Here is a 17,627-nt window from a genome sequence, read left to right as displayed (position 1 = left end):
AACAAAAACAAACACAATTTTGTATTTCAGGATAAAAACAAACATGTATTGAAAAGTAAAGGCCTGGATAGAAAGTAAAGGTAAGTCTGAAACAATTTCAAGCAACTGAGTTAAAAAATAAACAAAACAAAATTCATTTGAACATGATGAACTTTTTTGTTAGTGTGTCTGAGTTTTCCTCAGGTAGACCTATGTCCAAAACACAGCACACTGCATGACTCACCATTAGACAATATTTGTGAAGTGCCAACATTGCTTACACGTACCCAACTTTTAGAGTCAACATATTTTAAAAAGGAAGATTTGGTGGGGGTTATAGAGAGAATTTAAATACAAACAAACTTGACAACACAAAAGTTATCTTACCAAAAGTAAGACAGAGAAGGAAGCGAACATTGGGGAAATGAATAGAAATATTAATGGCTTGTCTTAGAAAGTGAAGAGTATACGCGTAGTCAAAAAATAAATAAACTTTTAACTACACTATTTTAAGTTATAAAATTAATCAGTGGAAAAACAAAACTAAAAATATCAATGTCAGGTACTGAACAGAGAGGCAGGGAAAGAAAGTGGAACAGATTCTCAACTTTCAATGCAGGAGTCAAGGGTATTGTTTTAAGGTTGACAAGCATGCAATCAAGAATTACAGAGTAGCAGTCCCAAGAAAAAGAATTAAAAACCAACAGTTAGGAGTTGCCCCTAAGAATGTAATGAGAGTAAGCAAATGATAGGGCAGAGGTGGCTTTTTTAAATTATAATTCTCCTGTAACATGAGTTTGTGAACTATTTGTAAAAAAATGATTTTTAAAAGATTTATCCAGGATTCATTCCCCATAAAACTACTATTTGTACACTTATAAGAACAATAAACAATAAAAAAACTGCATCTCGCAAAATTAAGTACCTAAAATGTAATGAGAAAAATCATTAGGTTAATAATTAATTCAAATGCTCAAATTTAACATTTCGGGGGAAGGGTGCAGAAAGCAGGCATTGAATACCAGATGGGAAAAAAGAGAATATTGAATGACAGAATACCATTTGTTAAATTTTTAAAAAGGCTTATGGAACATTTAATATATCTTAAAAACAATAGTTTTTGCGAGTTTATTGTCAGACACTATTTGTGATATTTGAGTGGAACATGTACAATTAATCTGCCTTCTTTTTGTTGTTTTCTAAAAGTGAGAGAGAAGAAGCATTTGTTGAACATCTACCAAATGTGTTTAAATATGCTTCCATTTGTTCTGAGAATTAAAATTTGATATAATTTCCCACCACACCAATTATAAAGAAATGGCATTGAGGGATTTACCTGACATCAATAAATGATGGAACAAATTTTTTTTCTAGACTCAAAAACTACGTCTATTATATTATGCTACTATAATCATTTTAGTGATCATTAATCTCATTGACTATAATTTTGGTTTTATAAATTTTTATTTCAAAATATTAATTTAAAAACACAACTATACTATGTTTACCTAATAATGACTTTCCAGAGATGTGCTAACCCTTGGAATCTGTGAATATATTACCTTTAATGGCCTAAATGACTTTGCAGACATGATGAAGTTAAGGATCTTAAACTAGGGAGATTATCCTGGATAATCTGGGTGGCCCCAATGTAATCAAAAGGATCCTTAAAATGTGGAACAAAGAGTCAGAAGAGCCATAAGAGAAGATATGAAAACAGAAACAAGTCAGAGTGATGAGATTGTTGACTTGGAAAATGGAAGATGGAAGGAGGAAGACAGCAGAAGCTGGAAAAGGCAAGGGAATAAATTATTTCCCCCAAGTCTCCAGAGGAATGCAGCTCTGCTGACACCTCTAATTTGGCTCAGTGAGACCCCTTTGGGACTTCTGACCTCCAGAACTTTAAGACAATGAGACTGTGTTATTTCAAGCCAGACAGTTTGTGGTAATTTGTTATAGTAGAAAAGGGGATCTAATGCAGAATCTGTTGCAGAATCAGAAAGACCTGAGCTTAAGTCTTGTCTCAGCTATATGATTTTTTTGTCAAGATTCCTAACTTCTATGAACCACTGGTTTCTTTATCTGCAAATTTGAAATTGTCAAAACATCTATTCAAGAAAGTGTAATGCTCATTAGTCTACAGTTACAGTTCTTTAAAGGATAGATATTATTAACTACTAATTGTTAAAAAATAAAATAAAGCTTATAAGAAAGAATGATTATGATTTTTTTTTTGCTTCCAAACACCCACTGTTCACCAGCCAGGGTTCTTCATAACTACTGGCCACGAGTTGAAATATGAAGGAGCAAAACTGCTCCAATATTGAAACCACTTCATGATTTGAGCTCATCCACTCCACTCCTTTAATATCCAGCCTCTTTGGGGAAGAGGCAATATCTTTGGCTGGCTATAAATTTATGAGTGTAGTTGTTTTTATGGCTCTGAATGTAATAGAACCTAAGTAAATACTGATAAGTTCTCTATTCTTTTGAGATGTTCCCACCCACATAATATCATCCCATCATTGGAAATCCCCACAGTTTTGATAAGAATGAAGGCAAGAACTCTTTTATATATAACACTTGTCAATTAGAATCAGGACAGCATTCATCATTTTAGTTGAAAAGGCTATGTGTTTTTTAAAAATGCACTTGGAGTCTGTATAATGAAATTTTACTCTTATTGTCTTTTGAGCACCTTCATCTAGTTTGGGAGGCTAATGTTGGCTTTCAAGTTAATTTTTTCAAGTATCCTTTAACATGGTTTGCATTTATAAAGTTGTAAATTCAATTAAAGAAATAAGTATTTTCTGTCATTAGAGTCTCCCCACATAAATAAATCCTATTTGAAAATTCTGTAAGTAGTAAGGTTAACTCTTTCAAACCACTTAGCTATCATTTTCAGGAATTCTTTGTATGGATAGTATATATACAAAGATTTTTTTTCCTTTGACACAATGTATTGATTTAAGCTATGTGTGTCTTGGATCATAATACAGCATGAGTTAATAAGTATTTAAGGCTCCTCACAATGAGGCAAATTCTCACTGAAAATCACGATCACTCTACAGAGTAAAAATTGTGACTAAGAAGACATGCTTTACTACATACCTCTCCCTATTCCATGGCATATGGTTTTTCATTGATATGTTCATTCCTTCAAGACATGACATATATTATTTAAAGATGATTCTTTAGGGGACAAATATAGATATTGACCAAAAGAAGATCTCACAGCTCTTACAGTTATTTTGCTTTGACCTAAGTGAACTTTTGCTTTGGGAGTTTCTTATCTGGAATCTGAGGATGAATTTCAGACAGAAAGGTCATTTTATATATATATATATATATATATATATATATATATATATATATATATATATGAATGAGTTCAAAGTCCAGAAATGAAGAGCTTTTCGATAGTACTAGCATTCTGAAGACAAGTGCCTGTGTATGTTAACACCATACCATCAGGGGCTGGATCACTCCAATGGACAGGAAGTATTATGAACAGATGATTGTGCTCCTTTCCACCCCACAAATTTATATGTTGAAACCTTACTCTCGATGTGATAGTATTTAGAGTTAAGTCCTTTGGGAGATAATCAAGTCATGAAGGTGGCAATATCATGAATGGGACTGGTGCTCTTATAAGAGGCCAGAGGACATATAAGAGGTCAGTTGTCTGCAACCCAAAAAAGAACCCCACCATGAACCAGAACCCCGCCATGCTAATGCCATTTGGCCTGCATTTTATTCAATTTTATTGGTATTATTTACTTACCTACTACAAAACTCCTTCCTATTAGGGAATATGAATTAAGTCCCTTTATATAATCTCACCCTGCCTCAAAGGGTGTGAAAAATAGACAGGTAGATAGGTAAATGGATGAACAGATAGATAGACAGAGACAGATAGATATTTGTTGATTGAATGTAAATGAATGTAATCATTATACAAGAATAAAAATGAAGTGGAAAAATAAAATATGTAATATTTTATATCTTGTGTTTTACAATATTACATGCTAATATTACAAGCTAATATTACAATAGCTTGTTCATTACTTTTATAGGCCAAGATAAGAACTACTACTTTCCCTTAAAAATATATACTTTAAGATAATCAGCACTGTTCATTAATATATCCATTAAGTAGTAGTTATAAATATCAAAAAAGCATTAGAAAAATAAAATAGGTCAAAAAGGAATATCATTATTCTCCTTAGCTTTCACTTTTGATTTAAAAAGTACTTGGAATGACAACCGTGTTCTTAACTTTAACCCAGTTATGTTGCTAGAGCTCCCTGAACTCTGCCCTGAATGCCAACCTGTAAGCAGAGGTTATTGCTTCTTCCCACGAGGTTGCACATGCAATTAAATGTACCCCATGTACCAGACATTAGAAAACAAAGTAATGAGGAAGACACAATCCCTGCCTTCAAGGAACTTACAGGGTAGTTGATGTGTGTGTGTGTGTGTGTGTGTGTGTGTGTGTGTGTGTGTGATGTTTTTTGAATTGCAGAAGTTAGAACAGGTTTTTTGTTTTTCAGTAGAAATCATGACTGTTCAATCCCTGCTTCCATTGGGAAAAGAAAGGCTTTGCAAATCAGTCTGTCTCTTTGTTCTCAAGGTTCCCCTCATTTGGACAACTGTTTCTCTTCCATAAGTAGATAATGGTCAGCCCATTAAAGATAAACAAACTGTGGTCTTCTCTCTCCTGATTGTTTTCTTCTTTCATCATCTCCCTAGTCAGGTTTTACATTTTCCTCCCATTATTAATCCAAGACTTTGTCTTTAGCCTTATCTTTTTTACCTATATATACATTAATTCAGGGATCTAACATACATAAAAGCTGCTACTATTATTTTATATTTTGAATCCTAACTACCTCCCAGTGTGCAGGCTAGTTTTAAAGAATAATAGCTCCTTATAGGTTTTCCTTAAAATTAGCACCATTGTCTATTTTTTTGTCTATTGCAAATGGTCATGATTTTACTCCTAGCAATATATACATATATGTATGTATACACACATTTGTATGTATATATACATTTGTATGTATGCATGTGTGTATGTATTTTTAAAGAATAACTTGTCTTGTGCTGGCTGGTGTAGCTCAGTGGATTGAGTGCCAGCCTGTGAACTAAAGGGTCCCAGGTTTGATTCCCAGTCAGGGCATATGCCTGGGTTGCAGGCCAGGTCCCCAGTGGGGAGAGCGTGAGAGGCAACCACACATTGATGTTTCTCTCCCACTCTGTCTAAAAAATAAACAAATAAAATCTTTAAAAAAATAACTTGTCTTTCATTTAATATACTGCATTTATCATGAATCCATTTTTGAAAATTCCTCAGGAAGGAGAACCTAATTTTTGCAACAGCAATAGGAAGTTTTTATTATTATAAAAATTTCACCTATCTAACTCTGCCTTACTATGGTCATTTCTCTATCACTTAATCAGTCATCCTGTCCCAAGGCTCCTAAATCAAGCCTGTTGATGATGCTGCTTAGGGCCCAGTACCTCAGGCTCACCTCTTTATTTCACACCTCACTTTAACCACCAAAGGAATTTCAACTATAGCTGTTCTTCCCAACAACTCCTTCCAGTAAATCAGATTTAGATCCTGCTGCCTCACCTTCTATCCTTCAGCAGTGCTTGTCTGCGAAAATGTTCCTTTGCTGAGGAAGAGCTGAGCATCCATAAACCTCACCACCACCACCCCCTGAACCAAGACTTTCCATATGCTTTTCAGAGTTGTTCTCTGTAGCACAAAGCAGAAGATCCACCTACGAGCTTCAGTGCAACATGTCAGGCTCCATCAAAGGTCAACCTTTTTAAAATATTGCCTCTCTCCTCCAATTATTCACATAATGGCTTTAGAGTCACAGAGACTCAGGTTTTAATTCTAACACTGTTAACTGTTGTCTTGTTCTGAACAATTTCCATTTCTTCATTTAAATAATGGTCCTAGAAAGATTTACTTTATGGGTATAGAGACAGGCCAAAAGTATATCCTTCTGGTGGGCACTAACCTCTCTTCTATCTTGATGCCAAGACAGTTTTTTGAAGGAGATTAGATGAAATCAGTCTTCATACAGAAATTATGCAAAGATTTCAAATGCTAATATTTTAAAGTTGCAAAAGTAACTTCTAGAAGAAATTGTATTAACAGTACATTATGGTTTTTTTTAAATCTTTTTAACATCCTCCTGGAAAATATAGAGGAAATGATCACTTCTACATGCTTTTGCAATTATTTCACTAATTCAGTGACATTGTGGATGTTTCTACGAAATCAGATATAGAACTGAAATAATTTATCAAGGTAAGTGTTAGTAAAACATTTTCTTTAATTACTTGCATGTTTCATTTTGCTATACTTTAAGTTGAATTATCTAGAAAATTATAGTTCTCCATGTTTATGTATAACAGGAAACACCAGGTTGTAGCAATTGATTTAATTGTTCTCTGGAGCATAAATGACCTGAACATTACTTACCACAATGATTGTCATTGTTGAAAATGAAAATGTGTGTAACCAAAGACACCAACATTTTATGAAATATTTAAAAATTCTTAATCACTTCCTATCCATTTAGAAGCAATGTGATTACCCAATAATAGATAAAATATCTCTAAATAGAGACAGATGGAAGAGCTTTATGAAATATAACACTCAGGCTTTAAAAGTTCATAACTTTTATGTTCTCAAAGATTACATTTTGGGTTCTCAAAGGGTATGCTAATCTGATAATCATTCTTAGAAACTCGAGCTCCCCAAAACTTTCAGTTACTGTTTTATGGCTTTGAGGATTGATCTACCTAACTTGGAAGATGGGTTATTTGTTTGGTTTGATGAAAAAATTGCATTTTAGTAACATGTTATTTGCACAAAGGCAATGAGTGTGAGAGCAATGGGGAGGGAGGAAGTCAAGACCTACATCTCATTTTTCATATCTGATTAATATTGTTATGTTACTCTCTCCAAAATGCTAGCATTTAAAGTATATGCCTATATTAGGAGTTTTCTAAATAATGATTCTGCATAGCACCATTTTCTTACACAATCCCTTTCATTCAGTGAAAAAAAAATAGGTGTTTAATGATGCCATAGACCAGGTACTCTTCTAAGCACTGGGGATAAAGCAGTTAATAAAGAGGACAAAGTCCCGCCTTTATGGACCTCATTATTGTGAGCATGAGAGACTGTAAAAATATATATTGAAATGTCAGAGACTGCTAAGTACAAGGAATATAAATGAAAGATGAGATGTTAGCATGATTAGGGCTTTTTGTGTGTATGAAAGACAGGGAGGAAGAGAGAGAGAGATAAAGAGGGAGGCATTGATTTGTTGTTCTACTTATTCATACATTAATGGGTTGATTCTTATATGTGCCCTGATTGGGTATTGAACCCACAACCTTGGTGTATGGGAAGATGCTCTAACAAACTGAGCACACTGCCGGGGTAGGGCTATTTTTAATAGTTCATTAGAGAAGGCCTCATCAAGAATTTGCCATTTATGAAGAGAGCTAAGCAAATAATGGGAGAAAATGGCTTCTGTGGAGAGCACATCAAAGCAGCGGGTAGGCTATGAGATTGGATAATAAGAGGGTACACAGGTAGACTTCTCAGGCTGTACTAAAAAATGTACTAAATATTTTACACTTCCTAATCCTCAATACCATCCTATGTAATATATATTATTTTCCTCATTTTGCAAAATAAAACATAAACCATTGAGATAAGAAATATGAAATTATTTGTCCAGGATTGTGGAAGATCAAGGACCCAGTTCCACGAGGCCCAAATCAATGTTATTAGCTCTTGAACTATTTGCTTCCAACAAGGAATACAGCCACAACTTCCTATTCTGGAATAAGGTGTTTGGTCGTAGATATTAGAATAGCCTAATAAGGGAAATAGAGAGCTCAAGTTGAAGTGTCCTGGCACTTGTTGCTACCCTGCTGGGTGATGGTGAGCAATCATTGACTACCTTAAAATTTAACTTATATAATCATCATTTCCTCATTAATGTATTCTAAACATATTTGTTGAAGAAGGCTAATATAGATTAGAAACTGTGATAAAAATTTTTAATTATTTTTTAAATTTATTATTGTTTAGTTACAGTTGTCCCACCTTTCTCCCCATATTCCTTGCTTGCTCCTTCTCCTTCTTTCCCCTTTTATGCATCTCCCTCTACCCTTCTGGTTACTGTCAGTTTGTACTTTATTTCCAGTTCTCTGGTTCTGTTTTGCTCATCTGTTTCTTTTTTTTATTAGGTTCCACTTGTAGGTAAGATCATATAGTATTTGTCTTTCACTACCTGGCTTATTTCACTTAGCATAATGCTCTCCAGTTCCATCCATACTGTGATGAAGGGTAGGAGCTCCTTCTTTCTTTCTGCTCCATAGTATTCCATTGTGTAAATGTACCATTGTTTTTTCATTGACTCATTTACTGATGAGTACTCAGGCTCCTTCTAGAACTTGGCCATTGTAAATAGTGCTCCTATGAACATTGGGGTGCATAGGTTATTTTTAATTGGTGATTCAGGATTCTTAGGGTATAATCCTAGCAGTGGAATTGTTAGATCAAAATGCAGTTCCATTTTTAGTTTTCTGAGGAAATTCCTTACTGTTTTCCACAGTGGCTGCACCAGTCTGCATTCCCACCAACAGTGTACTAGGGTTTCCTTTTCTCCACAACCTTAGCAGCACTTGTTTGTTGATTTGTTAATGATGGCCATTCTCATCAGCCCAAGGTGCTATCTCATTGTGGTTTTAATTTACATCTCTTTGATGGCTAGTGTTGCTGAGCCATCACACTTTTTCATGTGTCTATGGGCTCTCTCTATGTCCTTCTTGGAAGTGTCTGTTCAAATCCTTTACCTGTTTTTTAATTGGACTGCAATTATTTCTGGTGCGGAGTTGTGTGAGTTCTTTATCTATTTTTGAGATCAAACCCTTGTCCAAATTATCATCAGCAAATATGTTTTCCCATATAGTTGGTTCACTTTTCATTTTGTTGATTTTTTTGGCCTTGCAGAAACTGTTTATTTTGATGTAGTCCCATTTTTTTTCTTTATACCCCTTGCTCTAGGGGATGTATCAGTGAAAATATTGCTGCATAGGAATATCTGAAATTTCCCCCTCTGTGTTCTCCTCTAGGACTTTTATGGTGCAGTAAGGCTTACATTTAAGTGTTTTAACCATTTTGAATTTATTTTGATATATGATGTAAATTAGTGCTCAAGTTTCTTTTTTTTTTTTTTTTGCATGTAGCTGTCCATTCTCCCAACACCATTTGTTGAGGAGACTATTTTTACTTCATTTTATGCTTCTGCCTGCTTTGTTGAACATTAATTGACTGTAGAGACATGGGTTTATTTCTGGGCTCTCTGTTCTGTTCCACTGGTCCATGTGTCTGTTTTTATGCCAGTACCGGGCTGTCTTGATTACAGTGGCCTTGTACAGTTTAGTATCAGGTATTATGATCCCTCCTACTTTGCTCTTCTTTCTCAAAATTGCAGCAGCTATTCAGGGTCATTTATGGTTCCATATAAAGTTTTGAAGGGTTTGTTCTATGTCTCTGAAATATGCCATTGGTATTTTTATAGGTATTGCATCAAATCTGTAAATTACTTTGGGTAGTATGGACATTTTGATGGTGTTAATTCTTCCTTCCAATCCATGAACACAGTATATGTTTCCATTTGTTTGTGTCTTCCTTGATTTCTTTCTTCAGTGTTGTGTAGTTTTCTGTATACAGGTCTTTTACCTTCTTGGTTAGGTTTATTCCTAGGCATTTTATTTTTCTTTTCACTACATAGATGGGATTTTTTTTCTTAATTTCTTCTTCTGCTGTTTCATTGTTGGTATACAAAAATGGATCAATTTCTGAATGTTGATTTTGTATCTGATCCTTTTGCCAAATTCATTTATTAGGTTGAGTATTTTTTGGTAGAATTTATAGGGTTTTCTAAGTACACTATCATGTCATCTACAAACAGTGACAGCTTTACTTCCTCCTTCCAGTTTGGATGTCTTTTATTTCTTCTTCTTGTCTAATTGCTGCGGCTACAACTTCCAATACTAGGTTGAATAGAAGTGGTGAAAGTGAACACCCTTGTCTTGTGCCTGATTTTAGGAGGAAAGCTTTTAGTTTTTTGCCCATTGAATATGACATTGCTGTAGGTTTGTGGCCTTTATTATATTGATATATGCCTATTATATATGGCCTTTATTATATTGGTATATGCCTCTTCAATTTCCACTTTCTGAATATTTTTATCTTAAATGGGTGCTGTACCTTATCAAATGCTTTTTTCCTCATCTATTGTTATGATCATGTGGTTTTTGTCAATAAATGGTAATCAGGTGTGCCTTCAAGAATTCCTAAATCAAGCAGAAAGCAAACCTATGGGCATATCCTTCAAGATAATATAAAGTCCAATAAATATGTTGAAATACTACTATGGAAACATAAGGCCAGGAATAATGATGCCTGGCCACCAGTTTTCTATAAAATTAGGAAAAGAAGCTTCATGATCACACTGGGACTTCCTTGCCTCTAATATTATTTTATTTCAACTGTCAGTCATTGAGTAACATTCAATGCAGCCTGTGCAAAAGCAATATTAATATTTTTGGTACACATAAGCTATATTGGGTTCCTTTTCCTCTCCTTCCTGGAGAGGAAAACAATCCCTATAACAATCCCTATAATTCTAAAGTATTTTTCTAATAATACATCATATGCTCAGAAATCTTCACAGGTCATAAATTTTCTTATTAATAACAATAATAATAGATAGAAAGAATTTAACCTAAGTATATAATATAAGCATTGGCTATTACTCAAAAATGAAATGTGCATAAAGAAATTTTTGCATGTTTCATTTTCCTTTAACATTTTTGAAATAAGCTCAGGTTTTCAAAGTATAGTTTTAGAGGAAATAAATTTGAAGTGCTCAATCTTATATAACCAATGACATGCATCTTCAGTAATACCTACTATAAATACGCTGCATTCACATAATTAACTTTTGAGGGTTTGCATAAGCCCAAGATAAGAAAGGAGCTTGACTTCAGATAAGTTATGTGCTGAGGCTCACTTAGAAACTAGATAAGAGACAAAGTTGTAGCAGCAAGCCATTGAACTAGAGGTTAAACTGAGCTGAACTCAGAAACTCCATCTTGAGGAAGCTTTGAGTTTCTAAAGTATGACATCCCTCTTAAGAAACTAAAATCTTATTTCTTTACTGCAGTGGTGGCAAAACAAATAGAACATACAGAATTTTAAGAAATGGATAACTTAAAACTTTTAGATAAATTAGTAAAATGTTAAATTTTAGGTTGGATCTATGACATAAACAAATTCATCAATGTTTCAAATAGAAACAGGAAATGCCAGTTCCTATAATCTTCACCTTTTCAAAATTGCATAATACATATTAAAAAAGGAAAGTTAATGTTGTACCATTCTAATAGAGGGACTAACTAAATATAATGTTGTTATAACATCAATGCTATGTTAAAAGGGGTTTGTGATTACTTCCTAATTACTGAATAACAAGTCATCCATTTTGAACATTAAGAGTAAATTTGACTGATTATCATTAACCCTTCTTATGGTGACCAGGAGTCCAAGTTTTTAACAAGAGAGTGGCAGTTTTTGACAGTCGACCCAGCATAATTAATATTAGCATCCATTTAGGTCTTAAAAGTTTCCTGGTTTGGACATTAGATTTTGTTTTTCAAAACTTAAAATAGTGTGATAAAGAACAACTACATTCATTATCAGAGAGAAAAACAGAATAAAAGAACTCCCACTTTTTGAAATAGAATTTGGGGAGCCACTGTGAATGCTTTTTGTGCCACAGATCTACTCTGTCTTCAACCAAAATTGGAAGCTCGATTAAATAAGTTGAAATTTTATTAGTGCTGTGTCTGAAACTAAAACAAATAGGACTTCAGAGATACACCCTTTTCTGGTGGAAATTAAAACTAAAAAGAAAATGAGGTGACACATCATCAGGCATACAGTCACAAAAGCTAGCAACACAGAAATATAAAAGCAGCCACATGAAAGGACATACATATGCTAGGAAAATACTCTCATTTAAGTAAGAAAAATGCCTACATATGGAATGTATTTCAAGTAAATTTAATTAAGTTAATTGCTTTTTCTAATAGTGTTCATTTTTATTTGATTAACAATATTAACCATTATTATTAGTACTAAAATTATGATTAATAGAGTTATTTTTAATTATTAATTTTGATATTTCAATATAAATAAAATGCATGTCTGTTATCAAAATTTTTGTAAAATATATAAAATTATAGGAAAAAAAACTATGATTTTTTCATTCAAATTACCCCTTTCAATATTCTCCTACATTAAATACAGGGATGGGCAAGAGTAGGTTTACAGTTGTATTGTGACAGTCTTTGGAGTTAATAAAGCTAATTTTTAAAATTACTTTATTGTTGTTCAATTACAGTAGTCTGCATTTTCTCATCCACCCCCACCCCACCCAAACCCATCTCTCTCCCTTGCTTCCACCCTCCCCCTTGGTTTTGTCCATGTGTCCTTTATAGTAGTTCCTGAAAACCCTCCTCCCCATTGTTCCTTCCCCCCTCCCCTCTGGCTATTGTTGGATTGTTCTAAATTTCAATGTCTCTGGTCATATTTTGTTTGCATTTTTTCTTTTGTTGATTATGTTTCAGTTAAAGGTGAGATCATACGGTATTTGTCCCTCACCACAGATCAGCTTTAGCTCAAGTGGTTACTTTGTCATGGCAGACACTAATAAAGCTAATTTTAATAACCATAATCTGCATGTCTTTTTCCATATGAACAACTCTAAACCTACTTTTGCCTGCCCCTATATACACATATATGTGTGTTTTCATATATATTATACATTCATGTATATAAATATCTGCTATATATAGGTTATTCTCTATTTGGAGATTTTTCATACTTTTTCTTTTATTTTGACACTATATTATGCTCTGTATATTATCCTATATCATTATTGGGAAACATTTTTTAATAGCCCAAAGACAAACTAATGATTGAATGCACCATTAATTATGCTAAAACAGAAAAATAATCCCATAAGTAGAGTCATTAAGTCAAATGGTATAAATTTCCTTATAGATGTTTTCTAAATTATATTCTATTGATTATGCTATTATCATGTTGTTATTATTATTGATAATAACAATATTATTATCATATTATCAGTTGTCTTGATTTTTCCCCATTTGTTCCCTTCCACCAAGCACCCCCTACTCCCTCAGGCAATCCCCTCCACCATTGCTTATGTCCATGGGTCATGTGTATAAATTCTTTGGCTATTCCATTTCCTACATTGTACTTTACATCCCCATGGCTATTCTGTAACTACCTATTTGTACTTCTTAATCCCCTCACCTCTTCATTCACACTCCCCTTCTCCCCTCTCATCTGGCAACCTTCAGGTAACTTCTTTTCTCTTACTTTTAAGACTTTATCTTTAACCTTTGTCCTTTTAATAATGATGTGCCTTGCAGTGGGCCTCTTTGAATTCACCATAATTGGGACTCTCTGCACATCCTTGACTTGCATGTCTATTTCCTTCACCAAATAAGGGAATCTTTCTATCACTATTTTTTGCAGATAAATTTCCAATTTTTTGCTTTTTCTCTTCTCTTTCTGGCACTCCATGAGGTGAATGTTAGATCTCTTAAAGTTGTCCTAAAGGCTGTTTATATTATCCTCATTTTTTTGGAATTTTTTTCTTATTGTTTTGCATGGTTGTTTTTTGTTTCCTTATATTTCCAAATCATTGATTTGATTCTTAGCTTCATCCATTCTACTGTTGTTTTCCTGTAAATAGTTTTTTATTTCAATTAGTGTATCCTTCATTTCTGGCTGGGTCTCTTTTATGCTGCTGAGGTCTTCATTAAGTTCCTTAAGCATCCTTATAAATAGTATTTTGAATTCTGCATCTGAGCTCAGGGGTGCCAAACTCATTTTCACTGGGGGCCATATCAACCTCACAGTTGTCTTCAAAGGGCCAAATATAATTTTAGGACTGTATAAATGTAATCACTCCTTAACAATTAAGTGAATGTTCAGTGCTGCCACCAGGTAGCAACAAGGTGCCAGGCCAGATAAAACAAGGTGGAGGGATGGATTTGGGCCTCTGGCCTTGTGTTTGTCACCTGTGTGATAGATTACTCATCTTCATTCAGTTGAGTTTTTTCTGGAATTTTGATCAGTTGCTTCATTTGAGTCATATTTCTTTGTCTCCCCATTTTGACAATTCCCTGTGTTTGTTTCTATGTATTAGGTAGACCTGCTTTGACTCCGTGTCTTGGTAGTGTGACAATGTCTTGGTAGTGTGTAATGTAGTTGGTGTCCATAGGGTCCAGTGGCACAGCCCCCCCTATTACCCAAGCTGGGTACTTGAGACTCATCCTTTGTGTGGGTTGAGTACACTCTCCTCTCATAGTTGAGTCTTGGTTGCTGTTAGCAGATCAATGGAAAAGATTTACCCAGGCCAGTCAGCTGTACCAACTGGCTATGACCACTGACCACCAACCTATGCCCTTCATGGAGAATCAGCTGTGCAGGAGCAGGGTGGTGGTAGTCCAATATGGCTTATAGCTAACACTGGATATGTTGGCCCTGGGGTTTCCCAGGTGATTCAGGCCAAGGTCAGCCCCCACCCTGTGTTTTTCCCAGGGCCACCCTGCCTGAGCTATAAAGTGATCTGAGATGGCTGCTACTTGTGTGGATCTTGGAGATTCCCAGGTGAAGCCAAACTGTGACTAATCTGGCTGCTTCTAGGGCTTACTGAAGCCAGCTGTTGCTTGTTTGATAGGATTTAGGAGCCAAAATAAGCCATTCTTATTTAAAAGAAGCTTGGTGGGCCCACAGGTTGGGTGAGTAGAGTCTCTGGGGATCTCTGAGGTGGGTCACACAGTGTTAGCCAGGTTGATGGAATCTCAAACATGGCACCAGCCTACTGGCTCTGTGGGGAGAGGGCTCAGCAAAGGGACACTGGCCTCTGCTCATCTCGATGCCAGACACTTCAGTCTCTCCCTATGTACTACTGGTGCCCTTCAAGCTGCCACCCCAGTGCTGTAGCTCAGTAGGAGTGAGTCTGAGTGGCTGAGTCCATGTGTGGGTTCCCCAAGAGGAATTGCTTAGGACTCTAGTAGCCTCCTCCACTGACTCAATCTCTGCTGGTTTTTGCAGCCAGAAGTTGTAGGAACTTATCTTCCTGGCACTGGAACCCTGGGCTGGGGGGCCTGGTGTGGGTCTGGGACTCCTTGCTCCCGAGATATCCCTCCCCAATTTTTGTCCACATGGGTGTGGGGCTGGCCTGGTCCACACCCCTCCTACTAGTCTGGTGGATGTGGTTTCTTTGATTCAGTAGTTGTCAGACTTCCATTCAACTCAATTTCTGACATTACTGAGTGATGACTGTTCTTTATTTTAGTTGTAATTTTGATGTGGTTGTGAGAAGAGGTAAGTCACATCTGCCTATGTTGCCATCTTGATGCACCTTGTTTTTTCACTCTTCACAAGAGTGGTTATTTTGCATTATTCCCCAGTAAAGAACACAGGCTTTGGGACAGTTCCTGGAGTGGAATCGTGACTCAGACACTCACTAATTGCAGACTTTAGTCCTTGAATGTTTCAAAACTCATATACTCATCTGGAAAGTCTTGACAATAAATGTACCCATCTTTTGTGTGTTTTTAGGGTGTTGGACACATATTCAGAATGCAATGATTATTACTGTAAATGTTACTGTTACAAGTAATGGTATAATTCCAATACTAAGTATTATTTTTGTTCTTTATACTATTTATATCGTTTATTATAAAAAGTATAAAATAATTATAAGTTTATTTGATTACCAGTTTGGCAGAGGCAACTGGTAGTCCCACAGCAAGATTTGTAACTGGGCACTTTGGAATTAGAGACCACATTTCCCAGACAATGTACAGTTGGATATAGCCACATGGCTAAGTTTTTGCCAGTGGAATGTAATCAAAAATGAGGCTTGCTACTTATGTCTGTAGGCCTTAAGATAGTGTGCATGAAATCCTCTCCTCTCTCCTTCCTGCTGGCTGCAATGCAAATGTGCCTGGGATTTAGCATCCAGGAGGCAAGGCAAAAGAATGTTCTAGAGCAAGTATAAAAAACTATGGAGCTGCCTGTTTTTGTAAATAAAGTTTTATTGGAACATATCCATACGCATTTGTTCATGTGTTGTCTGTGGCCACTTTCACCCTACAACTGCAGAGCTGAGTTATTGAAACAGAAACCACAGAGCCCCTAAATGCTACAATATTTATTATCTGGCCCTGTACAAGGAAAACATTCCCAGTGCTGCTCTAGGAGATGGCAAAGCAGCAAGATAGAAATTTACCTGAATCCCCAAATGACTATATGAAATGCAAATAACATTCAACCTACACCAGAGATGTCTGTCTTATCTAAGTAATTCTTTTGGGCCATTTAGTTTTAGCAGCATATTTTTCATCCTAACTAACATACCAGAAAGCTGGGGATTTATAAACTTATGGCATTTAAGTTTGTCATTTTTATTAAAATTTGAGAATTATTTTTTAATATATGAAGTTATTTTTATGTTAGGGATTTAAACCTAAGTCTATGGTACTTGTGGAATATTATACTTATGGAATATAATGTCAATAGGTGTTATTCGATTTTTGTTATGTTTGTCTATGGTTTTTACTACAATTTTTATTTTCTAAAAATCTATCATTACTTCCTCTTATAGTTTCTTACATTATTTTATATTTATGAAGTTTTCCTTATCTTTAGATCAGATAGATATTTGTTCTTTTTTTGTTTTTTATTATGTTTGTATTTCACTCATAATTCTTCATTCCCAGTGGCATCCAGCCAGCAGTACTTTTTGAATAGTGTATCCATAGATGTATTATATGGTACTAACTTACATATTATAACCATATATTCAATTTATGTCATATAATTATTATAAATTTATAAATATTCATATCTTTTTCAGAGCTTTTAAAGTGTTTCATTGCTGTATTCTTCTTTTCTTAATTCAGTTTTATAGTATTTTAATTATTATAGTTGTAGGAATTCAATTACATTCCGTGTGGAAGTCACCTCTACTCATTTATATTCATAGCTTCTAAATTTGGCAGGGGGGATTTAAGAGGGGGATGATTTTTAAAAATTTATTCTGTCAAGTGGTATATATAAAACAAATTATAATTCATTTAATTTATTTATCACAACCACAGAGAAAGATTAATGGATGTTCACAACACAGGTGAAAAGTATCACACAACATTACTTATACCACATACTGTCATGAAAAGCAAACTTGCCAAATATCTAATTTCATAGAATTCTTCATTAGATTGAGGCTAAAATAAATAATTTTGTCTGCTAATGTATAACATTAGACTTTCAATATGTTTTCTCATATAGCTTCTGCAAAAATGCTGAGCAGTCTTTAATACTATTATTATTATTTTATTTTAATTACTAGAAAACTGGATACAACAATTAGGTAATTTGATTAAAATCATGAGGTTGCTAAATAGCTGAGCTTGAAATCTGCCATGCC

At 34.7% G+C, this 17,627-nt stretch overlaps 1 protein-coding gene across 1 annotated transcript in view; it reads right to left on the bottom strand.

Moving 5' to 3' along the window:
* HNF4G (hepatocyte nuclear factor 4 gamma) overlaps positions 1-17,627 on the bottom strand; it is a 125,970-nt gene that overhangs the window by 73,853 nt on the left and 34,490 nt on the right. The window lies entirely within an intron of this gene.

Source organism: Artibeus jamaicensis, unplaced genomic scaffold, assembly GCF_021234435.1.
Source record: "Artibeus jamaicensis isolate MK-2021 breed Jamaican fruit bat unplaced genomic scaffold, CSHL_Jam_final scaffold_916, whole genome shotgun sequence".
Taxonomy (NCBI): Eukaryota; Metazoa; Chordata; class Mammalia; order Chiroptera; family Phyllostomidae; genus Artibeus; species Artibeus jamaicensis.
The sequence above is the reverse complement of the archived record's forward strand: the minus strand, read 5'-3'. Positions and strand labels throughout refer to the sequence as shown.